The 26,688-nt window shown below is 43.5% G+C and overlaps 1 protein-coding gene and 1 long non-coding RNA gene across 5 annotated transcripts in view; one reads left to right on the top strand and one right to left on the bottom strand.

The window, feature by feature from the left end:
• hck (HCK proto-oncogene, Src family tyrosine kinase) overlaps positions 1 to 4,289 on the bottom strand; it is a 107,081-nt gene extending 102,792 nt beyond the window's left edge. The window contains exon 1 of one of the 4 annotated variants that reach the window (XM_068048350.1): positions 4,222 to 4,289. The gene's annotated coding sequence lies outside the window, so the exon portion shown is untranslated. Of the gene's footprint in view, positions 1 to 4,059 lie in introns of all 4 variants that reach the window. The other 3 variants (XM_068048348.1, XM_068048349.1, XM_068048347.1) reach the window with 3 other exon arrangements.
• A 7-nt stretch (positions 4,290 to 4,296) lies between these two features.
• Positions 4,297 to 23,187, top strand: LOC137378187 (uncharacterized). The gene is made up of 3 exons (XR_010976577.1): positions 4,297 to 4,436; positions 12,285 to 12,318; positions 22,336 to 23,187. It is a non-coding gene; the product is annotated as an uncharacterized lncRNA (long non-coding RNA).
• The last annotated feature ends 3,501 nt before the right edge of the window (positions 23,188 to 26,688 follow it).

The raw sequence follows: 26,688 nt of genomic DNA, 5'->3' as shown, positions 1-26,688 counted from the left end.
ATTGTCTGGGATCCCCTGGGAGATGGGAAGCCAGTAGAGGTTGGCCAAAAAAAAAAAAGAGGTCACAGAGAAATAAAGCAGATTGTCGCTGACATTGCTGTGAAAACAGGCTATTCTTCCATATGACGTTGCTAAGGGGTAGTGCACAAATGATGAAAAGGAAAGTGCAAAGGATGGAATCCTGGCATATATTAAGGATGACAATGCAGGCACCTGAGCAGAAGTCATTGGAAGTGATATAACGTCTACAATGTGAAATGTCGGAGAGGAACCAGAAGGAAGCAGCAGCGGAAAGATGGACCATGAAGGAGATTCATTCAAGAACAATCAAATGATGGAAAGATCTGAATGCAGCAGAGAGCTCGAAGAAGAAGAGGGAGGGAGAATGAGCAGCAGTTACAAAGGATGCATTGGTGACTTGTACAGCCGTGAATCTGCACTTGTCAATCAGGCACTTAGGGGGTCATTTTAACGTAAATAGCCCATTGAAAAACTGACAGCATCAGATTGGATGCCTGCTTTACACTCTGCCCAATTATTGCTGAAGCTAATAAAAAGGAAGATCAGATGGGGTATAGAGCAGGTACTGGATCCCATCCTGCCAGTTTCTCACCAGGCAGGTTAGGTTAAGATTATGCTGTTAATGTTAATATAGACCACCAAACATTGTCATCGAAAAAACAGAGCTGAATGCCGTCAAGCTATTTACTAATTTGGGAAGCGCCATCTTGTTTGATGCCACCATAGACAAGGAAGTGGACAATAGGCAAACAGTACATTTGACAGACTCTACAAATGAGAGTGGAGCAACCACAGCCTCAGAGCACAGACCAAACTCAAAAGTGTACAAAGCCGTAGTCCTCACCACCCTTCTGTATGGTGCCGAGTCATGGGTCCCATAACACTGTTATGTACGCCTTCTAGAGCACTTCCATCAGCACTGCCTGCGCAGTACCTCAAGATCTACTGGCAGGACCGCATCACAAACATTGAAGTCCTGGAAACAGCCAACATCACCAGCATCGAGGCCATCCTCCTGCAAAGCCAACTGCATTGGGCGGATCACATTGCTCTGATGGACAACAGTCGCCTGCCCAAGATAGTGTTGTATGAAGAACTGACCACTGGTAAAAGGAAGAAAGGGGCCCCATGCAAACGTTTCAAGGACTCCCTGAACAATTCCCTCTCTGTGTGCCACATTGACCATCGCCAGTGGGAAGCGCAGGCCATAGATCGTGATGCCTGGAGATGCTACATCGGGGGGCTACAGACACCTTTGAGACTGAGTGAAGAACCAGCATTAAAGAGAAAAAGGAGGAGAAGGATAGAACCAATTGCCCCCAGCAGCGACTATACCTTTACTTGTACCCGCTGTGGGAGAATCTGCCGGTCACAGATAGGCCTGACTAACCACCAGCGGGCCTGCAACCGATGAGTACAACCTTCCCAAAATCTTCATCCATGAAGAAATGCCAGGAGAATGTTGTAGATCAAAGCATTCAAAACTGAAGCCCACGAAGGGGGGATTGGGGGAACTCTTGAAGTAACCTGATTTTTATGTCTTTGATTAGTAACAAGTTACAGTCCTTACATATTACATAAAGGACCAGAATTTGCTGGAAAAATGGCTGTGATTGACACTTGTATTAAAATTAGCCAACTTGTTTCATGAATTGTGAATTGCTACATGTTGTTGGACAATTTGCACTGCTCTGTTGTTAGCTTTACAAAAACAGGATCTTGTCCTTAACCTCCCTGTGAATTCCATGAAGTTAATTTATTGTGCATTTGCACATTAAATGTCCAAACTCACAAAGTTAAGTCTAGTAATAGCATAAGTACCCTTTTAAATGGTATGATAATTGTTAATGCCTTCCAATCAAATTTTCTGGCCTAGAACAATTAGAAGTGTGGAGTCTCATTCCTTCAGGTAGTCAATTGTTGGAGATTTTAAGTGTCAAATTAAAAAATAATTCTTGTCTGGTCTCTCTCTCAATCCCTTTCTTTCTGACCTGATATGACATTGCGTTCACCCACTCTAATCACCCTCCTTCTCAGTCCTTGCGTTGTTAATTTCTCAATCCTTAAATCTCTCTGGTTAAGGAGATATACTGGTGGTCCCACCATTCATTAAGGTCCCAGATGCCCTGTTGCCTTCACCACGCTGCTATTAGTTCGCACTTCCAGCAACTTACAGGGCAAAAAAAAAATTTTTTTTAATTTGAGCTGCTGTATAGGCAAGAAGTCTAGCCTGGACACGTCATGAGATGCCCTGCTCTGGAAAATTTTGGCAAAATAATAAAAGCACGCATTTTCTGCAAATGACTGCACCGATTTTCTTTGGACAGCTGACACTATTTTATAAGTTAAGAACTTTAGAACGTTCCTAAGAATGTGTCAATGTTTACTAGGGTTCTCTCCTCCCCAGGAAGAGTTGGAAAATCTGTTTCAAATGGAAGTTCTGTTTGTCAGTTAGAATCCAGGAGCTGCTCCATGCACTATTCTAATGACAATAGATGCCCCAGTTTGCTAGAACCATAGAAATATTACGCCACAGAAGGAGGCCATTCAGCCCATCATGTCTGCGCCAACTGAAAAGTTTAGCCGCACAATTTAATTCCACCTTTCAGCACCTGGTCCGTAGCCTTGCAGGTTATGTCCAAGTATCTTTTATGGATGAGAAAGTCTTTTGGATGATTTGAGATCCAATTCTAGTTCCCGAATTCTCACCTTAACAATATTATGCAGCTGTGAAAGTTGGAGATAAACCCAGACACCTCCCTTTTTCCACCCTTTCCCTCAACCAGCTCCAAGTAAGATTCTTTGAATTGTTATTTCAATATATGGAGCTTTCTCCTCCATCAGCCTATAAATTATTGCACGTACTAAGATTGCAAAGGTGGACTAGCTATTTAGTTACTATTACACGGTGTTCCCTATTTCCTGGTATCTGCCAATTTAAAACTAAGCGTGTCTTATTTAGAGATACAGCACTGAAACGGGCCCTTCGGCCCACCGAGTCTGTGCCAACCAACAACCACCCACTTATACTAACCCTACAGTAATCCCATATTCCCTATCACCTACCTACACTAGGGGCAATTTACCTATCACCTGCAAGTCTTTTGGCTGTGGGAGGAAAACCCACACAGACACAGGGAGAACTTGCAAACTCCACACAGGCAGTACCCAGAATCGAACCCAGGTCCCTGGAGCTGTGAGGCTGCGGTGCTAACCATTGCGCCACTGGTCAGTAGCATAGAGGGAAAAAGAGAGAGAGAGAGAGAGCAAACATAACGACGAGCGTTATGTAGTATGATGCTGTTACTGCTGCAAATTAGACAAATGTAGGTCAGAGGTCTTGTAACTGGGGTCCTTAATCCTAGGCGATCCAGGGGGTCTTCAGTAATGTCTCAGTATATTTGCAGCCACCGTCCCCCAACTCAACCCCGTAAATGCTGAACGTCTCTGTTGTGTATTCAAATTCACGTTGTTAGTTAAAATTAAGGAACTCCTCCACAGTTTTCTTGTAACAATGAACGTCCTAGTTCGGTGAGATAACGCCCTTTAGAACAGTCGAGATGCTCTTCTCGTTTCCCAATTCTCACCGCTTTATTTTTCAACAGCGTACAATCGACATGAGTACATTTTTGTTTAATAAAAGGGTTTTATTTTTAACTAAAGACCTGGTCGGACCATCCAGTACAACAATATCGCCCTTGGTACGGAAGTAGCACACAGACCGAAACATCTGATCTCTACAAGCGACAGCTTCCAGCAGCAAAATTAGAAGAGTGACCATTATCTGTTCAGTCAGACCCCTCCTCACACTTTGTATAACTGGAATTCAAAGATCCCAATCTAGTTATAAATAGTCTTAAACTACAATCTCAGGCAGCTTCTGTAAACGTCTGAATTAAAGCCAAATAAAGGGTCACTGACCCGAAACGTTAACTCTGCTTCTCTTTCCACAGATGCTGCCAGACCTGCTGAGTGATTCCAGCATTTCTTGTTTTTGTTTCAGATTTCCAACATCCGCAGTATTTTGCTTTTACATACCTTCTCTCCCGGGAATCACTTTATAAAGTCTAAGTAAAAAATCTCCAAAATTAAAAAGTCGTCTCGATGCTTTTCTTGCCCTGGTCAGACAGCAATGTAAAGTCCCATAGTTACCACAGGTATTACGACTGGAGATCCTTAAATAGTTGACTGGTCACTTACTACATTTTGTGACCCATTTCCTGGTAGCTGATGAGTTTGTGAAGGAGTTTAACTCGGCTAGGAAGTCACCACCTCCTCAAGTTGTTAATTGGTGCTCGGAGGAAGCAGTGATCATTCAGGGAGGCGGTCTTTCGGACACAGTCTGCTGTAGAGAACGTAAACCGAAGCCTCTTCTTCCAGCACTATGATTATAAACGGAAATACAGCCCATTCAGGCAAGTGTCGAGAGCCCAGTTTGTTAGTGCGATTTGGTTTACTCAGGCTGTATGTTTAACATAAAATGTACATTGTAAGCGTAGTGAGGCACCTCACTTATATTTACAAAGTGCCACATACTGTAATGAAAGAACTTGAACTATATTGTACTTTATGTAATCTCAAATTTGAACTGTTATGAAAGGTACTTTTACAAATTTTATGAATGAAGTATATATATATTTTTAAAGCTCTTACAATCGTTTTGAGCTCTGGAGAGATGTTTCTCGCTGAATTGGTCTGTTTACTCAATTTTAGGTGAGTCACCCATGAACGCTTCTCCTGGAAGAGTCACACACACGTCTCAAACTGTCCTATCTAAACAGGGGGGGGGGGGGGGGAAATCCTAGTATTTATACCTTGTTTTGCAGGAATGATCAACAATATTATACCATAAATTTTCTGCAGTTCCAACTGGACGCGAAAGGAATTCAACAATTTATTGGACACTACATATTCCTGTTGAGTGGCCATCTGGCCACAGCCCAGGGCTCTAAATACTGGCAAGCTGGCCAAGAGAGCATCCCCAGGAATCCTGTTAACCTGGACTTGTATTTGGCAGTTTTTGCCAGGCCTAGGAGCGGATGTACCAGGAAGTTCAGTGGCCTGTTTGTCCTGCATGGGGATGGGGGTGGTGGTTGTTTAAAGTTTGAAGGGTTTTGCTACAGAAAGTAAGGAGAACCTGTTTCCTCTGATGGATGGGTCAGTAACCAGAGGATATAGATTTAAGATAATTGGAAAAGGAACCAGAGAGGAGATGAGAATTATTTCTAACCCAGAGTGGAATTTGCAGGGCTTGGGAAAAGAGCAGAGGAGTGGGAATAATTGAATAGCTCTTTTTAAGAGGTAGAAAAGGCACGATGGGATGAATGGCCTCCTGTGCTGGATGCTTCTAACAAATTGGTCATAGTGGTAGCACAAAACAGGAACTAGGAATCAGCGACATCCACTGAAGTCAATGGCAAATAAATCAGGCAGAGTATAAAATGGATGCCAATATGCTAATTCACCACCACCCAAGACCGATTTCATCCCTGAACCCAAGATTAAAATTGTCAGTGAAAGGTGCAGCTAATAATCAAGTTTCAACCACATCAGGTAGTGAAAAAAGGCTGCAAACTCAGGCTGCATAACAGGGTATCGACGTGGATAATATATAGTGGTGAGGTAGTGATGAGAGGCCACTGAGCAATGCAACACTTTCCATGCCAGGTCCCCAGTGGTTCATGGAAAGACCTAAGGTGTAAGGCCTCTCATCTGTGCAACAGCTTACCTGAACTTAGTGAGGATGTAAGACATTGATGCACTTGCTAAGCATTTTACACTCCTGATCAAGTAACCAGATTGCTAAATCAGCTAGAATTATATCCAGACATCTACCCCCAAAGATTACATGACAAAAACCTTTGTAGTCTATGTTTTCATTTTGCAGATATGTCCATAAGTACCGTCCAGATTCTTTCTTCATTCCTTAAATTTTTGCCAGCTTGTGTTAAATCAGAAGCAGTGAGAGTGCAATGCTTTACAGTACTATAGTCCATATTATCAGCAGCATGTAAAGAAATAGGCTACGAGTGCTTTTCCAGTCAGTGGTGATGCGAGTTGGCTGGTCCTTTCATCTTTGTTCCACCTGTGACACCAGCTAACAAATTCAAATGTCCAGATAAAACAATGAACCCCTGTTCAGATTTTGGATTAAGATTTGCTTGAATGAAGCAGTGGACCCTTATTTTAACAACTTGTATTTATATAGTGCCTTTAACATAATAAATCATCTCAAGGTGCTTCACAGAAGCATTATAAAACAAAATTCAACATCGGACCACATAAGGAGATATTAGGGCAGCTGACCAAAATCTTCATCAAGGTAGATTTTACAGAGTGTCTTAAAGGAGGAAACAGAGGTTTAGGGAGGGAATTCCAAATCTTAGGGCCTTGGGACCTGAAGGCACAGCCACCAGTGGTGGAGGGATTAAAATCAGGGATGCTCAAGAGGCCAGAATAAGAGGAATGCTGATATCCTGCAGGGTTGTGGGGATGGAGGAGATTACAGAGATAGGGAAGGGTGAGGCAATGGATGGATTTGAAAACAAGGATGAGAATTTTAAAATTGAGGCATTACTTAACCAGGAGCCAATATGGCTCCAGCAAGCACAGGTTTTTTAGTTTTAGAGATACAGCACTGAAACAGGCCCTTCAGCCCAACGAGTCTGTGCCGACCATCAACCACCCATTCATACTAATCCCACATTCCTATCACATCCCCACCTGTCCCTATATTTCCCTACCACCTACCTATACGAGGGGCAATTTATAATGGCCAATTTACCTATCAACCTGCAAGTCTTTTGGCTGTGGGAGGAAACCGGAGCACCCGGAGAAAACCCACACAGACACAGGGAGAACTTGCAAACTCCACACAGACAGTACCCAGAATTGAACCCGGGTCGCTGGAGCTGTGAGGCTGCAGTGCTAACCACTGCGCCACTGTGCGGTGTGATGGTAGAATGGAACTTGGTGCGAGTTAGGACACAGACAGCAGAATTTTGGGTGACCTTAAGTCCAGGGAAGGTAGAATGTGGGAGGCTGGCTGGCTAGAGGCAACAAAGGCATGAATTAGGGTTTCAAGAGCAGATGAGCTAAGACAGGACAGAGACGGGTAATGTTATGGAGGTGGAAATAGGCAGTCTTAGTGATGGCGCGAATATATGGTCAGAAACTCATCTCAGGGACAAATATGACAGCAAGGTTACAAACAGTCTGGTTCAGCCTCAGGCAGTCATTGGGAGGGATGGAGTCGATGGCGAGGAACTGGAGTTTGTAGCAGGGACCGAAAATAATGAAATAAAAGCAAAATACTGCGGATGCTGGAAATCTGAAATAAAAACAGAAAGTGCTGGAAATACTCAGCAGGTCTGGTAGTATCTGTGGAGAGAGAAGCGGAGTTAACGTTTCAGGCTGGTGACCTTTCATCAGAACTCTCCTCATCAGCCTCCTGCTGGTGGAGTTTTTCCTCCTCGTTGGCCTTAAGTTCAGGCCATTCCCTCTCTCTGCAATCTACATTAATCTCATGTTCCTTTTTCTTGTTGAAGTTGCTGTAATTCTCACTATTTCTCCTGCTTCAATGCTCTTTTTAAGTCTCCATTTAAACATTTCTCCTTTGCCTTATGCTCAGCAGCCAATTACGCTCTCTGTTTTCTTCCCTTTTGATCTAGATGACATTTTTAGATATTAATGTTTCTGTTCTGTTCGTTTTTAAATGTATAACCATTTTGAATCATCCTCGTCACCAGTACGCTCAGTATCCTAGGTAGCTCCCACCAGTTGTTTCAAATTTGGGTCCATCATAGATACCTTCTTGGGTTCAATGGCATCAGTTGCTCTCTTAAGCAACTTGAGCATCTTACATTCATGGGAGTTGGCTCATACTGCCCTGTATCTACTTACACAATCGTGTAACCTAGGGATGTAACAATGCTTGACCTGAATGGGGTAGAACAAAGAACAAAGAACATTACAGCACAGGAACAAGCCCTTCGGCCCTCCAAGCCTACGCCGATCCAAATCCTCTATCTAAACCTGTCGCCTATTTTCTAAGGGTCTGTATCTCTTTACTTCCTGCCCATTCATGTATCTGTTTAGATACATCTTAAAAGACGCTATCGTGCCCGCGTCTACCACCTCCACTGGCAATGCGTTCCAGGCACCCACCACCCTCTGCGTAAAGAACTTTCCACGCATATCTTCCCACTGCACAGTGGCGCAGTGGTTAGCACCGCAGCCTCACAGCTACAGGGACACGGGTTCGATTCCGGGTACTGCCTGTGTGGAGTTTGCAAGTTCTCCCTGTGTCTGCGTGGGTTTTCTCCGGGTGCTCCGGTTTCCTCCCACAAGCCAAAAGACTTGCAGGTTGATAGGTAAATTGGCCATTATAAATTGTCACTAGTGTAGGTAGGTGGTAGGGAAATATAGGGACAGGTGGGGATGTTTGGTAGGAATATGGGATTAGTGTAGGATTAGTATAAATGGGTGGTTGATGTTCGGCACAGACTCGGTGGGCCGAAGGGCCTGTTTCAGTGCTGTATCTCTAATCTAATCTAAAAAAATCTAATCATCCCCCCTAAACATTTCCCCTTTCACTTTGAACTCGTGTCCCCTTGTAATTGAATCCCCACTCTGGGAAAAAGCTTCTTGCTATCCACCCTGTCTATACCTCTCATGATTTTGTACACCTCAATCAGGTCCCTCCTCAACCTCTGTCTTTCTAATGAAAATAATCCTAATCTACTCAACCTCTCTTCATAGCTAGCGCCCTCCATACCAGGCAACATCCTGGTGAACCTCCTCTGCACCCTCTCCAAAGCATCCGCATCCTTTTGGTAATGTGGCGACCAGAACTGCACGCAGTATTCCAAATGTGGCCGAACCAAAGTCTTATACAACTGTAACATGACCTGCCAACTCTTGTACTCAATACCCCGTCCGATGAAGGAAAGCATGCCGTATGCCTTCTTGACCACTCTATTGACCTGCGTTGCCACCTTCAGGGAACAATGGACCTGAACACCCAAATCTCTCTGTACATCAATTTTCCCCAGGACTTTTCCATTTACTGTATAGTTCAATCTTGAATTGGATCTTCCAAAATGCATCACCTCGCATTTGCCCTGATTGAACTCCATCTGCCATTTCTCTGCCCAACTCTCTAGTCTATCTATATTCTGCTGTATTCTCTGGCAGTCCCCTTCACTATCTGCTACTCCACCAATCTTAGTGTTGTCTGCAAACTTGCTAATCAGACCACCTATACTTTCCTCCAAATCATTTATGTATATCACAAACAACAGTGGTCCCAGCACGGATCCCTGTGGAACACCACTGGTCACACGTCTCCATTTTGAGAAACTCCCTTCCACTGCTACTCTCTGTCTCCTGTTGCCCAGCCAGTTCTTTATCCATCTAGCCAGTACACCTTGGACCCCATGCGCCTTCACTTTCTCCATCAGCCTACCATGGGGAACCTTATCAAACAACGCCTTACTGAAGTCCATGTATATGACATCTACAGCCCTTCCCTCATCAATCAACTTTGTCACTTCCTCAAAGAATTCTATTAAGTTGGTAAGACATGACCTTCCCTGCACAAAACCATGTTGCCTATCACTGATAAGCCCATTTTCTTCCAAATGGGAATAGATCGTATCCCTCAGTATCTTCTCCAGCAGCTTCCCTACCACTGACGTCAGGCTCACCGGTCTATAATTACCTGGATTATCCCTGCTACCCTTCTTAAACAAGGGGACAACATTAGCAATTCTCCAGTCCTCTGGGACCTCACCCATGTTTAAGGATGCTGCAAAGAGATCTGTTAAGGCCCCAGCTATTTCCTCTCTCGCTTCCCACAGTAAACTGGGATAGATCCCATCCGGACCTGGGGACTTGTCCACCTTAATGCCTTTTAGAATACCCAACACTTCCTCCCTCCTTATGCCGACTTGACCTAGAGCGATCAAACATCTGTCCCTAACCTCAACATCCGTCATGTCCCTCTCCTCGGTGAATACCGATGCAAAGTACTTGTTTAGAATCTCACCCATTTTCTCTGACTCCACGCATAACTTTCCTCCTTTGTCCTTGAGTGGGCCAATTCTTTCTCTAGTTACCCTCTTGCTCCTTATAAATGAATAAAAGGCTTTGGGATTTTCCTTAACCCTGTTTGCTAAAGATATTTCATGACCCCTTTTAGCCCTCTTAATTCCTCATTTCAGATTGCGCCTACAATCCCGATATTCTTTCAAAGCTTTGTCTTTCTTCAGCCGCCTAGACCTTATGTATGCTTCCTTTTTCCTCTTAGCTAGTCTCACAATTTCACCTGTCATCCATGGTTCCCTAATCTTGCCATTTCTACCCCTCATTTTCACAGGAACATGTCTCTCCTGCACGCTAATCAACCTCTCTTTAAAAGCCTCCCACATATCAAATGTGGATTGACCTTCAAACAGCTGCTCCCAATCTACATTCCCCAGCTTCTGCCGAATTTTGGTATAGTTGGCCTTCCCCCAATTTAGCACTCTTCCTTTAGGACCACTCTCGTCTTTGTCCATCAGTATTCTAAAACTTACGGAATTGTGATCACTATTCCCAAAGTAGTCCCCTACTGAAACTTCAACCACCTGGCCGGGCTCATTCCCCAACACCAGGTCCAGTATGGCCCCTTCCCGAGTTGGACTATTTACGTACTGCTCGAGAAAACCCTCCTGGATGCTCCTTACAAATTCTGCTCCATCTAGACCTCTAACACTAAGTGAATTCCTGTCAATGTTGGGAAAATTAAAATCTCCTATCACCACCACCCTGTTGCTCCTACATCTTTCCATAATCTGTTTACATATTTGTACCTCTATCTCACGCTCGCTGTTGGGAGGCCTGTAGTACAGCCTCAACATTGTTACCGCACCCTTCCTATTTCTGAGTTCTGCCCATATTGCCTCACAGCTCGAGTCCTCCATAGTGCCTTCCTTCAGCACAGCTGTGATATCCTCTTTGACCAGTAATGCAACTCCTCCACCCCTTTTACCTCCCTCTCTATCCCGCCTGAAGCATCGGTATCCTGGGATATTTAGTTGCCAATCATGCCCTTCCCTTAACCAAGTCTCAGTAGTAGCAATAACATCATACTCCCAGGTACTAATCCAAGCCCTAAGTTCATCTGCCTTACCTACTACACTTCTTGCATTAAAACAAATACACCTCAGACCACCAGTCCCTTTGCTTTCATCATCTGCTCCCTGCCAACTCTTTCCCTTAGTCACGCTGACTTCATTATCTAGTTCCTTACAGGCTTTAGTTACTACCTCCTTACTCTCCACTGACCTCATTTGGTTCCCATCCCCCTGCCACATTAGTTTTAACCCTCCCCAACAGCGTTAGCAAAAGCACCCCCAAGGACATTGGTTCCAGTCCGGCCCAGGTGTCGACCATCCAATTTGTAATAGTCCCACCTCCCCCAGAATTGGTCCCAATGTCCCAAAAATCTGAACCCCTCCCTCCTGCACCATCTCTCAAGCCACGCATTCATCCTGACTATTCTTTCATTTCTACTCTGACTATCACGTGGCACTGGTAGCAACCCTGAGATTACTACCTCTGAGGTCCTACTTTTTAACTTGGCTCCTAACTCCCTAAATTCTGCTTGTAGGACCTCATCCCGTTTTTTACCTATATCATTGGTGCCTATGTGCACAACGACAACTGGCTGTTCACCCTTCCCCTTCAGAATGTTCTGCAGCCGATCTGAGACATCCCTGTCCCGTGCACCTGGGAGGCAACATACCATTCGGGAGTCTCGTTTTCGACCACAGAACCGCCTATCTACTCCCCTTACAATCGAATCCCCTATGACTATAGCCCTTCCACTCTTTTTTCCGCCCTTCTGAACAGCAGAGCCAGCCACGGTGCCATGAACCTGGCTACTGCTGCCTTCCCCTGGTGAGCCATCTCCCTCAGTAGTCGCATCTTTCTCGTGTATCGTTCAATCTTGGCAAAGGTGGACCTAACAAACTATTGGTAAGATTAGACTTGAAATGATTCATTAAACTACTTTATTTCAGTGTGTACAGTTTTTCTTTTCGCAAAAGTAATTATATTTTCCAACATCAGTGGCTCATCGTTCGTGATTTTAAAATGTTTAGCAGACCATGCATTTTATCCTGCTTGGAACATTTTTCTGAGCCGATTGACTTTGTAGCTTTCTGTTTTAAAAATCTACCTGTCCACCATTTCTATCTTGTACCTCTTGCTGTTCACAGCTCCAAAAAGGGATCCAAACTCTCCAGACACAAGGTATTTATCGATTATTTAAACACGCTAATGAGTTGCTTATTATTAACAATGTATGAGGACACAACCTCAAAGATAGCTTTTTTGTATCATAATCACCTATTAGCCCAATTTTAACCTAAGTCACCCAGTGGAAATGGATGGGTTTAGGTCAAATGCACGTTTTACACTTCGTCTGATCTTAAGCTCCATTGAAGTCAATGAGGTATTAAATCAGCTGGGTGCCAAATGGACGTCTGAGCTGAACTTGCCCCATTGCCGTCAATCCATTGGGGATTGTGTCTCAGAGCCTCCACCCCCAGCAACTCTTTAACTTGCAGGAATATACTATACTCTAAAACATAACATTGAAAATAACTCTTTTCCAAATACCGTCTGTTGAAAAATGGTCAACTCATCCTGGTATGTGACTCCGTTTTAATTTCCTGTTGTTCAATTTTGAAGCAATTAAGGGTCAGTGACAGGCACTGTAAAATGCAGTCTGGGTTGAAAGGTACTTTTTATTTCTCCACCTTCTGACTGGTATTTGTCTAATCAGAGATATTGATAGTGAACATCCTCAACAAAATTGACTAAATATCAATTTATCAAACTCACAAAGAGCATATTATGAATAAAAACTGTAAGGAGCTTGAATTGAATGCCCTGCCTCTATGAATCCCTGACCAGCCAAAACATCTATATTCGGTAGGTATTGAATCCACAAACTACTCCAATTCTTGCTGTTATGGATTTTAATCCCATATATACATATCAAAAAGAAAGAATCCATTACCATGATACATCATAGATAAAATGCTTCATTTTGCCACACATACTGAGAATTGGAGAATAATTACACAGCACAATGATTCACAGTGATGAAAGATAGCATGGTTACATTTACATGACTAATGTGGATTTTGGATTCTATGTCCAGGCAGAGTAAAAACTGATGTTCATAACCACAGTGACTGAATGGATGCAACAACTGCTCCACTGAGGAAAAAGTAAACCAACAAGAACTTGCATTTATGTAACACAGTTAATGTAGGAAAATGTCCAAAGGCACTTTACATATGCATAATCAGGCGAAAAAATGACATTGAGCCTTGGAAGATATTAAGTGGGCTGACTAAATGTTAGGTCAAAGAGGTGGGTTCTAATGAGAGTCTTAAATGAGGAGAGGTGGATGTTTAAGGAGAGAATTCCAAAGTTTAGCACCCAGACCACCTAAACCAAGAAGCGAAACAACAGAGAAATTTGGAAAGGCATAAGAAGTGAAGACAACAGAAGACAAGACATAAGAAAACAAAGGTGGTGATGAGAAGACGGATCAGAAATATAGGAATAAGACACAAAAGCAATACATTCACTTAAGTTTGTGAATACCTACTGTCGAAGGAGCTGTAACCAACATCCCCTCTAATTTTTTTCTGTCATGTCTGCTCATTTAAGTGCGCTGTACCTTTAAAGTTTCTTGCACGCATGGACGATATACTAAAGGGAACGACTTGTAACGGCCTGCACGATAATCTCCAGGTTGCTACGCTGCCACACATATGTGCAGCAGCTCAGAGGGACACTGGCTCTAACTAGCACATGTTAGTTCTCCATAAAAACTAATGTTTTGCAGATGTACATCCAGCTTGGTAATTACTGGGTAGTGTATCATGCCAGACCAATTTGCATTGTAAAAAGGAGTAAGCACTTAAAAAGTTACCGAGAAAAAAAGACCTGCATTTATATAGCACCTTTCACAACCATAGGGTGCCCCCATAACACTTTGTAGCCAATGAAGTACTTTTGAAATGTAGTCACTGTTGTAATACAGGAACTGTTGACAGCCAATTTCCGCACAGCAAGCTCCCACAAACAGTAATGTGATAATGGCCAGATAATCTGTTTTTGTGATGTTGATTGATGGATAAATAAAAGCAAAATACTGCAGATGCTGGATATCTGAAATAAAAACAAGAAATGCTGGAAATACTCAGCAGGTCTGGCAGCAACTGTGGAGAGAGAAGCAGAGTTAACGTTTCAGGTCAGTGATCCTTCATCAGAACTGACAAATATTAGAAATGTAAAAGATTTTAAGTAAGTAAAGCGGAGGTGGGTTAAGACAACAAAAGAGAAGGACAAGGTCACAGCGAATAACTGACCAGAAGGTCATGGAACAAAGATAAACGGTATGTTAATGATGTGGTGAAAGACAAAGCGTTAGTACAGAGAGGGGTCTCTTGCCCCACCCCTGCTTTACTTGCTTAAAATCTTTTACATTTCTAATATTTGTCAGTTCTGATGAAGGGCCACTGACCAGAAACGATAACTCTGCTTCTCTCTCCACAGATGCTGCCTGACCTGCTTTTCTTGATGGATAAATATTAGCCAGGACAAGGTAAATTAGAAAATTAAAATATGCAAAATACATTACCCCCACTAATATTTGATATAGTATAAAGAAAATACTTGTGCTTATATAGTTCCTTACTGAATCATTGGGCTGAATTTTAAGGGAACAAAGTGGATGGGTATGGAGGCATGGGGGTGGGTGTGGGGGACATAAATCTGGACAGAACATGCTGGACAGGAGGTCTGACGCCATGATGTCCCATTCCAATTTTGTCCATGCTGCCAAACGTGGAGGGTGGAGGTCTGACGGAGATGTGGTGGGCAGGTAATTGAGATCGTAAACAGGCCAATTGAATGTGATTTTATGGAGCGGTTTTAATTTTATAAATGGCGCACGTCTCACAGGGCTTCAAAGGCTCGCCTCCTTCAAGGAGGCAACACGGAGATGACAGAGCATGGCTGGTTGCAAGGGGAGGCCATTGGGAGGGCAACCATCCAAGGCCTGAAGGGTACAGTGAGCACAGTGCATCAGATGGGGGGGGGGGGGTGGTGGAAGGTTGGCTGAGCTACAGGGGAGCCAATACAAAGAGGGCAATGGGCAAGTGATACCAGGGCAAGGCTCACAAGTGGGGGAAACAAAAGGGGGCCACTGGCAGGAAAGGACTGCTTTTCAGGGAGAGGCCACCTATCATGGGCCTCATTCATCCAGACTTCGGGGAAGCTGTCAAATATGAGGTGCAGCTGACCAGGAGGGAGGGTCAGGCACCTGCAGTGGTACCGCAATGGCCTGTGAGCCCACAGGGGGATCTTCAGCTGCCTCTGTATGCTGCAGAAGGGCAAAGAGGAGAGAGAGGGAGATGCCCCATGCAGAAAGAGGTACCCTCCAGACAGAGTGTACAGATTGAAGCTCAACTACTGCAGGGGCAGTGCCAATGAAGACTATGCCTCTCCAGGGAGGCTGTAATGGACTTGTGTACCATGATGCAAGATGACCTGAACCCCAGGGGACTTGGTGGGAATCCAATGCCAGGTCACCGCTGAAATTCTACACCACCAGATCTTTCCAGAGATCCACAGGGGACATGTGTGGAATCTTGCAGTCAGCGGCACATCGGTGCATCTCGGAGGTCACCAATGTCCTGTTCAGGAGGGCCGGACACTATGTGCGTTTCAGCAAGGAATCAAACTCACAAGCTGAGAGGTCCATCGGGTTTGGGCCATCGCTGGATTTTCCCAAGTGCAGGGTGTTATCAACTGCACGCATGTGGCCATCAAGGTTCCGAAACACCAGCTAGGGCTTCTACTCCCTCAATGTACAACTGGTCTGCGATGACCATAAATGGATTCTGCAGCTCTGTACATGTTTCCCGGGAAGTTGTCACGATGTCTACGTTTTGAGGCATTACCAGGTCCCAGAACTTTTTCGTCCTACCTCCAGCCTTCAGGGATGGATGCCTGGAGACCAGGGCTACCCACTGAGGATACGGCTACTGACACGTCTGAAGAACTCGCACACGGATGCAGAGGAGAGATACAATGTCTGCCATGGGACAGCACGAGCTACCATTGAGCAGGCCATTGGTCTAGATCAGTCCGGGTGACCCCTTCACGTATCATTGTGGTTTGCTGTGCGCTGCACAACCTGACCCTGCAGAGGGAGGAGCCAATGAACAATGAGGAAAGTGAGGAACAGACTGCCTCCTCAGACAATGAGGATGTGAGCAGGAAGATGGGCAAGACAGGCCAGATAAAGGATCCCAGGGGCAACAAGGTAATGGCCATGAGAGATGTGCAAGGGAGACTCGTGATGCCCTTATACATTCACATTCCATTTGATCCTTACTGCCCCTTGTAACTTCACCAATAAAGACCTGCCTTTATGCAGCTGTGTTGTCGCCTTCCCTCCTTAAGGATGCATTGGTTTATTGAACATTCGCGCAGAGCAGATCTGGTTAGGCTCCAGAGTTGACCCCTCAAAGCATCTTTGATCACCTCCAGCCTCTTCCTAGAGGCTGAGATGCAAAGGAGGGCCAAACCCTTGATGGAAGAGAAAGGGAGGGAGTCCATGCCTAGCAGTAAAGATTTATTGACATTCATAATGGAGACTGCCATTATCATCTGAAATAAACACTCACCCATGATTCCATGTGCACTTCATAATTCTGTTTCATGAACTCCTATGTGTTGCTGTCCCTGCGCTGTCAACTGAGATGGAGGCTGCCTGCTGACCTTGCTGCCCCAGGGCTATGGATGACCTTGGCAGTCGTCCTCTGGATGCCTTGGGCCTGGAGAGCCCTGGTTCACGGTGGACTTCCTGCGCAAGAGGAGTACCGCCTACTTTTGGCAGGGATGTTGAAGGAACTGGTGAGACTGGCAGAGGGGCAGAGGTCCAGCTGTCCACACCAGGAGGACCCTGAGAGGAGCCCCCCAGCTGCGGGAGGCAGATGCTCCTCCTCTTTACCAAGGCAGACTTCTGTCTCCATGCTGACTTGAGAGGACAGAGGACCTGGTGGTGATTTGAGGGCCCCTATCCCCCTCTTTTCTTGCCACTGTGGCTTTACGCCCCTGGTCAGGCCGAGGGTATAAAGGTCTGCACGAAGATCCTGCAAACACTGAGTGCTCTGCTGGATGTGGCTCTCCATCGGATCCGCCAATCTTTCAATGGAGGAGGCCACTTGTGCACCAGTCAGAGACAATGTTGAGGTCAAGGCCTGGATGGACTCCTCCATTGACCGTTCTTGGGCACGCATAGCCTCTGGCATCTCTGCCAGATGTTCCCGCACCTCTTGCTGCAGTATTTACCTTGTTGCTGCTGCAACCTGAGGTATGTCTTAAGCCTGGAGCTCAGCATGGGCCTGGCTTCCTGCAGTCCTCCAACTGTCAGAGGCCTGGGCTGTCACAGTATCCGTCAGCTGCTCAGACGCTTGTGTGTTGTGATCACCAACTTGTGTGCCCAGATCTATACTCGAGTGCAAACCCACTGAGGTGTGAGTATTTGTACTGTTGGAGGGTGCAGGACTATGAGATGCCAATGGACCCTCTGAGGCTCCTTTCTCCCCCTCAGAGGTGGCAGCTTTATTTGTTCGCTGATTTGGCAATGCTTGACCTGCATGAGAGAATAGAGAGATGTAAGGGTCGAGGGCCTGCCCTCCCTCCATAGCACACGCCCCATGATGCAGGCCTTGTTGGCACTGGATGCCTGATGAGTAGTATGGCTCCATCACTGCAGGTGCAGCCTTGTGTCCCATGGAGACCTTACTCACTGTCTTGAGACAGTGCCCCACTTCTCCGTCCGCTATGCTCTGGCTGTCTCACAGTCCAGCCAGCTCCATGGCCTCCTCCTCCATTGGTGTGAGCACATGCAGCCCACCCCCAGTCTTGGCCCGCTCCCGATGATAATGCTCTATCTTCTCCTGCAGATAGAGGGAAGGGAGATATTGGTCCCTAAGTGGCATCAATCCCAACACATTGCTGCTGGCAGTCCAGTTGCCATTGTTCGGGGCACACAGACGCTTCCTGCATACCTTCCCAGGGATCTTGCAAAATTCCACTATGACAGAGGGTCTCGTTTCAGTGCCACGCCATGCCACTGTCAGTCATCCTGCATCCCCTGATCCTTTGGCATGTCTGGGGAGGGGGGGGGGGGGGGGTGGGGGTTGATCCCTCTCCTTCTAATGCACCGTCATGCTTTGCCAGATGCCAAGCCCAAGAGTATGAAGGCATTAAATGATACTCACTTTCGCAGTCTGGATGAGGTCATTGAGCTGCTTGCAGCACTAAATCCATGCGTAACCCTGCTGACCTCTTCCATGATCTGCAGCTATGCTTGCTTCGTTTGGCTCCCAGGTCTCCTCCTCTTGTCCCTCGGGAACAAGATGTCTCTCCTCTCCCTGGAGCACCTGGATGAAAGCATCAGGGAAGCATGGGGCTGCACGGAGTCTCCTCTCAGCCATTTCTAAATATCAACTATGACCTCCTCCTCTTCCAGTCCTTCCGAGTGCAGTGTGCACTGCAGACCTGGCAACCCTTTTAAAATGTCCCCATCAGCTGCCTAGGTGTCATCTGATGCCATGCTCCCCACCTCCGGGCCCAACCCTAACCATGCAATTGGTCAAGTGTCACGGCGCATTATGCTTAATTGGCCAGCCACTGCTGAATCACGTACGGCCGTCCGCTCCTGCCCCTGACTGCCTTGCGCCCAGTTCCAGGCCCAACAGCAAGACCGGTGACTCCCAAATAAAATTGAATTAAATTTTACAGCACAGAAGGAGGCCATTTGACCTATCACATCTGGCTGTGAAAGAACGCCTCATTTATTCCCATTCCCTTGACTTTGCTGTTTTATTATTTTGAGAGCCTGAAAGTCCTCTTTAATGAAAAAGGGGAGAATACTTAGTTTATGAGAATTCATTTTATTAGTGGTTTGCTAGTTGTGATGAAAAACAGAATTCTCCCTTTTTTTATTGAGAAATTTCCCCGCAAATATTTTTTGTTCATTATTTGCTTCTCTGTCACTCTGATTTTTATTTCCATCTCTTTTAGTTGTCCTTCCATTTTTCTATGTGTCTTACTTCCCTCTCTCCGTTTCTTGACAGTAAGAGGTCAAAGTTGTCTTTGTATACTGCTTTACACGGAGCTCCAAAAATTTGAGGTGCACAGGATATAATTGAGGACATGCAGCATATGTTGTGGGCTACAAATGATTGACCTTCCTGACATATATGGTATTATTCAGTTACATTTTAGATTCCTGAGGAGACATTGGGACAAGATTCTGGTTAGCAAGGCTGGGAGAGAATTTACAAAGCTGAGGAAAAGGACACTGAGCCTTTCAGAGAATATATTTGATGTGATCATATTTTCATCGTAACTCTCAGAAAATCCCAGCAACCATCTTACATGTTTTTGGTGGCTATTTTCAGCAGCCAAAGAATATTGCAGGCTAGATTCCCATAAATTAAGGTAAGTATGCTCTTACATCAGACGGGTTGCCGTTGTATTTGGAAATTCACATTGTCATTGTGGTGTTAAATGTTCACCCAAATTTCAGTTATTGTGAATTTTACCAACCTATCTAGAAATAAAATCCAGTTATTGCTATTACTACTATTCATTTCCTGGATTCTAACTTACAATCGTGACTTCTATTTACAACAGAGATGTTTTAACTCTTCCTGTGAGGGGGAGGGAGTTGAGAGAAGAGAACACCATCAAGTATTGATGCATTGCCAAATGTTACAGCTTTACTTAGAGACTTTCAGCTATCCAAAAGACAACAGTGCTGTCATTGCAGAAAGTGTGTGCCTTTATGAATATGTAATGATCAAAAGTACAGAGATATGATAACCTCAGGGACCCCTTGGCTTGGGCTAATAACTCTCCAACTAATAATGCCTTTCAACTGGTCTGACAACTCTTTTTAATTAATAAAAACTTCATTGGATAAATTAGCTTCAGAATACAAAGATCAGAAGAACACACTTACATTTGCCCTGCAGTTCTTTTTTAATATTTCAATGTACTCACATATATTTAATTGTATAAAGAAAAGGCATCTTAAGTTCCAACAAAGCTTTGTAAAGTGTAGTCACAGTTCTCTTGTAGGCAAATGTGGCAGCCAAGTTGTGCACAACAAGATCTCTCAAATAGCAATAAGATAATTGACAAATTGATCTGTTGTTGGAGGGGTCGATCGATGGATAAAATGTTGGCCAGGACAAAGCCCCTGCCATTACATAGGATATTAGGATATAAAGCACAGAAACAGGCCATTCGGCCCAACCAGTCCATGCTGTTGTTTATGCTCCACTTGAACCTCCTCCTTCCCTTTCTCATTTAATTCTATCAGCGTAACCCTTTATCCCCTTCTCCCTCATATGCTTATCTAGTCTCCCCTTAAATACATCTATACTATTAGCTTCAACCACTCCCTCTGGTAGTAAGTTCTACATTTTCACCACTCTCTGGATAAGGAAGTTTCATCTGAATTCTCCATTTGATTTTTTGGTGAATATCTTATAATGATGGTCTCTAGTTTTGCTCTTCCCCACAAGTGGAGACAATCTATCTGTGTCTACTCTATCAAAACCTTTTGTAATTTTAAGGAACTGTATTAGGCCACTCCTCAGCTTTCTTTTTTTCAAGGCATCAAGGGATATGGGGATAGTGGGGGAAAACGGTGTAGAAGTAGATGATCAGCCATGATCTGTTTGAATGACAGACCAGGCTCTACGGGCCGAATGGCCTACTCCTGCTCCTATTTCCAATGGTCCTATGATCCTAAGAGAAAAGAGACCCAGCCTGTTCATCCTCTCCTGATAGGTGTACCCCCACATTTCTTTTTGCACCCTCTCCAATGCCATTAAATCTTTTTTTATAACATTTTCAAATAGTACTATGGGTTCTTTCATATCTATCTGAACAGAATAATGTGGCTCGGTTTAACTTCTCATTTGGAGCATCTCTGACAATGTCACACTTCTTTGGTACAGCACTGAAGTATTTGTCCAGATTATATCCTGAAGTGTTTCGAGTGGGGCTTGAACCTTTGATCTTCTGGCTCAGAATGTTACCACTGGGCCAAGTATGAACAATCTATGAGGAAGTGACATTGAACAATAGTAAAATATAGAACATATTTTGCTGACTTCAATTATTATCTGTAAAATTAATTACTATGCTAGTTCTAGCAGACAGCAGTGGGTTATGGCAACATGCGTATGAAGGGAAGTTCATACTCTTGCATTACTGGAATCTAACACTAACCTCCACTGGGTTTCCTGTTTCACAATGCAACTGTAGTGTTCTTATAAAATGGATTGGGAAACCATTTTTTGGAGATATGTGTCAAAAAAAAAGACTTTGATGCATAAAACCACCCTTACTACAACAGAGCCTTATTTGATTATAGCCTTGACCTGCAAAATTTACATCAGTATGATAATCTAGTTCACAGCTAGGTCCCATTATTGGATTTTTAATGAACTTCATTATAACTCCACTTGTCAACTGCAGCTTGACTGCTGTATGGCTGGTGATTTGTCAGTGGAAATGTTGACCTATTTTTTTGTTAGATTTTTTTCAGTCAGCTTCACAATCCAGCAGTAATCTTTTTCTGCCTTATACTTCTTGATTTTATTATCATTTTTGCACCTTGATTTTGAATTATTATACCAATTCTCCAGTTCACTAATTCTGGGGCAAAGGTTTCCTTTGGCTGTGATGCCTTAGTTATACTGTAAACATAGTGGGAATATTTTCCATATTCAAAAACAACTTTTATTTATAACTTGTATAGTTATTATTTCTACCCAAGTCATAAAAGCATTTCAAAACTTCAGCAGAGGGCGCAAAAATGGATGCTAGAAGATTGGATGTCTGTTTTGATATATTTTAAAAGGGAAAGGAAAATAGGTCAAAGTGTCCCACGAGCAACCAATCTCCTACTGCCAATTTTGTGCCCCCACTGAAGCTGAATTTTACCCCCTACATTTTTAGTAAGCCAGAAATGGTGGCCAGTGGAAATCTTCTCCCTTTGAGAATCAAGTGCAGAACTCTGATCACTTTCAGATACTTTCCTACATTACTTAGTACCATATTAGGCTTTGTTTCTGATGGAAAGATATTAAGAGCATCTTAGTTGTCATGAAAATGTGCTTGGTTAAATGATGATTTTTTTTAATCCACCAGCTGGAAACCTGAATATTAAACTGGTGGAGACGAAGCACTCAAACCGTGCAAGCTTTGAACTCTGCCAGCTGACCGTGAGCATTGAGACATATTCCCTGCTGCAGACTGTAGTGTTCAGTGGTTTAATTAATATGTGTTTGATTTATTAGTCTCTTCACCAATCGATGCTCACTGTGCTTAATTATTTAAGTCTGAGGGTGGTGCTAGTGAATAGAGCTGTTTTCGGAAAGGACTGACAGAGACTCCCCTCGAAGGAATCAGCCGCATTGCTACCTCCCAGAGAACCAATGAATCAGTGTCCACATCTTCCAACTGGAAGCCTCGGGACCACCATAGGAAAGTCGCGTGACCACTGAATTCAGCCTGAAGCCAGCCGAGTCATCAAACTCCACAGACAGTATACCCATTTTATTTCTCTGGAATCTAATTCGAACAATCTATCCTACCGCACTCCGTAACCTATTTGTGTGTGTGTGTGAGTATGTGAAAGAAAGTTGGAGCGTATTTTATTATTTTACTTAGATTAGTTTAAGTACAATAAAGCGAACCTCTTTCTTTGTTAAACTCGAGAAAACCTGTCCGATTGGCTCTTTTTATGATCACGGCGTGTAAGCACATTAAACACTCACTGAATTGGCAGGTAGATCCATCTAAAAAAGAAATAAACTTGTTGTGGTCGAACAAGGAGAGGGAAAAGAGGGGAGCTCTTCTACCGCTCCTCACCTGATCATATCATTGTTCATAATTAATTCATAGCTGCCAAACCTACACATTTTTAACTTAAAACACCTTATTGCTGATAGCTGCACAATGGAAAGACAGTTGATTTTACAAATTTGGTTACATTCTTATTGTGGGAATATTTGTGGGAATAATCTACAAGATTTGTTTTAGGCAAAAAGCCATTTCTATAGTCCAAGTTGATGATGACAGCATCAGCAATGATCTTCACAGGTAATTACAATATAATCAATCATAGGCAGTGGCAGAATATGAAACCACGTTGCTATCACTAACAGCCTCGAGAAAGATTTACAAAAAGAACTTGCATTTCTATGGTGCTGATTATGTACAGCGAGATGTCATAGGAAACTTTAGAGAGTGCTGGGTAGTAAATGAACATGAAGCAGGGGAAGCAAAAGAAAAATCCAAGAAGAGTAATCGGGGTGGGGACAAAGAGAATGAATTCCTTAGGAGGCTTTCAAGCAGAAGGGAAGAGGGAGAGTGGAGATGTTGCAGGTGGACGCTCTGGAGGGAAAGGCAAGTTGGCTGAAGAAGCAGCCATTAATTGTGGACCTTAGGCGGTAGAGAAAAAGAAGTAGACTAGTTTTGGAAGACTGTGGGGTGTGTGCAGGGACAGAGGGTTGGAGTAGATCTCATAGGTAGGAATTGGGAAGTCCATGGAAGAATTTGACGATTAGGATGAGTATCTAAATGTTGACTTTCTGGAACATGGGCAGCCAGTGGAGCTTGGTGAGGAGAGGGATGATTTGGATACGGGTCATCACTTTAAATACATGAAAATTATCAATTCAGACTATGAACAGAATTAACTTTTAACTAGGCTGCTGCATGTATTTGAATAACTAACCAATTTTAAATAACTTCCTGCTTTTTAATCAGACTTGTAGATCAGCATTGTATGGCTAGTCGTCATGTTCCTCCTTAATGCCAAGAAAAGCTTTCAATTTTTCTTTTCCTTTCATTTCCTTACTGCCAACACATACTTTGAAAGTTTAGTTTTTCTAACCATTTTTATAATTTTCAACTTAATGATGGGCAATCTTGAGACCTTTAATTAATATGATTAAGCTAATGTCTGCATGCCTGTGTGTTACAGCATAATTGAGTTGAGTAATAATTTTGAGTCCAAGGCTCAGCTTTTAAAAGGATTTAGTCTCGTGTTTCATATAACAGTCTACTGTAGTTGCGTCTTTATACAAAGGCAAAGATTTCTATTGTTGTGGCAACATTATAATATATAAACAGTTGATTAATTGAATAGCAAGGTTGGAAAGTCGAGAAGCAAATGTGGAAGATGGTTGCATCACAGTTGTTACAACCAGGTGAGAAAGGTGTCTAGGGTTCCCTTTCAGCCTTCACCTGGTCTTACTGTAACAGGGTTTAATTTAAAACACACCGTGTTTTTAGCTCCCCCTTGGTGAATTCTTGTTCACCGCTTTCTAATTATAAGGCAAATAAACCAGCACAAACAGGCTTTCTTAGGTTTAAAGAAGAAAAGTGAAATTTATTAAACTTAAACTTTCATTTGGTTAACGCCTACAGGGATACACGATGCGCTCACGCTAACATGCATATGCGAAACACACATGCAGATAGGGACAGGAAAGAGCAGAAGAAATAAAGTGGAAAAGTTTGAGGCAATATCTGAAGAGTTTTTGTTTCGGGTCTTCGAGCTCACTGTAGAGTCCTTGGTTGTAGGTAGATCTGTTGGGGCCCAGTATTCTTCTTAAACCTTGTTCACTGTAGGAGACTTTTCTCTCTTGGGGTTCAAGTGTCTTCAGTGGGTTTTTGGAGTTCTGTGAGAAAGAGATGGGAGCAGACAGGTGGACAGGATGTCTTCTTCAGTCCAGGAGCATACAGCTTTCTGCCAGTTCAAACACTGTCTCTACAATTTAAAACTCTCAGTTCAAACTCTGCAACAGCCAGTTAGTCATGTGACTAACTGGTCTGACCATGTCTTGGCTCGGTGTATTGTGCGTGTCAGGCAATGGTCCTTTGTCTATAAACACTGTCTGTTAATATGCAAAAATATCTTTTCAGCCAGGAGTCCGGCAACCCCTTGTAACAGGCCTTCTCCCCAGCAACAATTTGAAATTTAGTGTCCATGTGGCAAAATTCAAAATGCTTCATCCTTGGCAGGTGGGAGCCTGCTTGATGCAGTAATAACAATTCATTACTTAAGGCAGCCAAAGCAAAAGCAGATTAGTTGCAGCCAATCAAGTATAATGGTCATGTAATGTCAAAGTTTTATCGTGGGGAACGTGCTGCATATTCAGTTCAACCATATGGAATTGGCAATGGTTCAGGATAAATAGGAATGACTGCTTAATGGGAACAAGCTGATTTTGCCCCCTGAGCACTTCTGAAAGTAAACTTTAACAGAGGATTTCTGAATGAGTTAACAATTAATTCCATTCCCCTACTCTTCTGGTATCTTTTTATATTACCTTTTTCAAACACTTACTTACTTCCTTTTTACCAGCAATTATATATTTTGTTTCCACCACAGTTTCTGGTAAGGCCTTCTACATATTAATTACTTTCAGTGGAGATAAATTCTCCTAACATCTCCCTTTATTCTTTCGATGATAATCTTAAATTTGTGCTATTTAGTTACTGACTCACTGACCAATGGAAGGTGCAATTCCTTATTTACAAAATAAAACCTTTTTATAAGCTTCAATATTTCCATCAGATTTCTTCTAAACCTCCTCAAAGAGCGCAGTTTCTCTAGTTTCTTCTCATTACTAAAGCATCATCACTGGTATTGCCTAAAAAAACTTCTGTTTCCTTTTCCATGGCCTTGACAGCTGGACACCATATTCTAACTCCAGCCTAACTGACGATTTGTTATTTGACAGTGTGTCTTTTGGATTGATTTTCAGCAGCAAGATTCAGAAAACAGAATATGGGGATTTCCCTGGCTATTATTTACATGGAAGAGGAAGAACAGAATGAAAGGAGGGAAGTGAGGCAAGTTCAATTATATCAGAGATGAACTACCCATGTTTGTAGGCTCAGCCAAACGCAGACTGGAGCCTCATTAACAAACTGGGATCCTGTGATGTCAATGGAATCCCAACGGCTTTATCACTACATCCTGAATGGGGTGGCTTTGCAGAAATATGGTAATTTTCAAGATGCTAGCAGAACTATATCACATGACTTGCCATGATCTGTCCACACAACTGAAGAGCTCTTCAAAATTATTATATAGTATGCTTAGTAGTGAACCTGACTTCTGAGTATGCCATGTCGTATCTTCTCCTGGCTTTGTTCATGGCTAGCCCAATGGTTTTGTTCACCTTCAGTAGCTCTTAGGAGCTACCCTTGCAATCTGCCTCAAATAGCTCAGCCACAGAAGACTGATCTAAAATGAAGACATCGTGACTCAAGGCTGGGAAGCAAGTGTTGAACTGTGCAACCCTGTGTTGCTGGTCATTGACCACTTGTCTGAAAATATGTAAGGAAAGATGCCTTTCTAGGCCACTTTACTAGGGAGACAGTGATGGAGTTGTGCTGGAAGCTGGTCTACAGCCTACCTTGATCACAGGGATGCCACTACCAATGGCAATCAAAGTAACTGCAGTGCTAAATTTTTATTCCTCA

The sequence above is a fragment of the Heterodontus francisci genome, chromosome 16 (genome assembly GCF_036365525.1).
Source record: "Heterodontus francisci isolate sHetFra1 chromosome 16, sHetFra1.hap1, whole genome shotgun sequence".
Classification (NCBI taxonomy): Eukaryota; Metazoa; Chordata; class Chondrichthyes; order Heterodontiformes; family Heterodontidae; genus Heterodontus; species Heterodontus francisci.
This window is presented reverse-complemented; position numbering and strand designations above follow the sequence as displayed.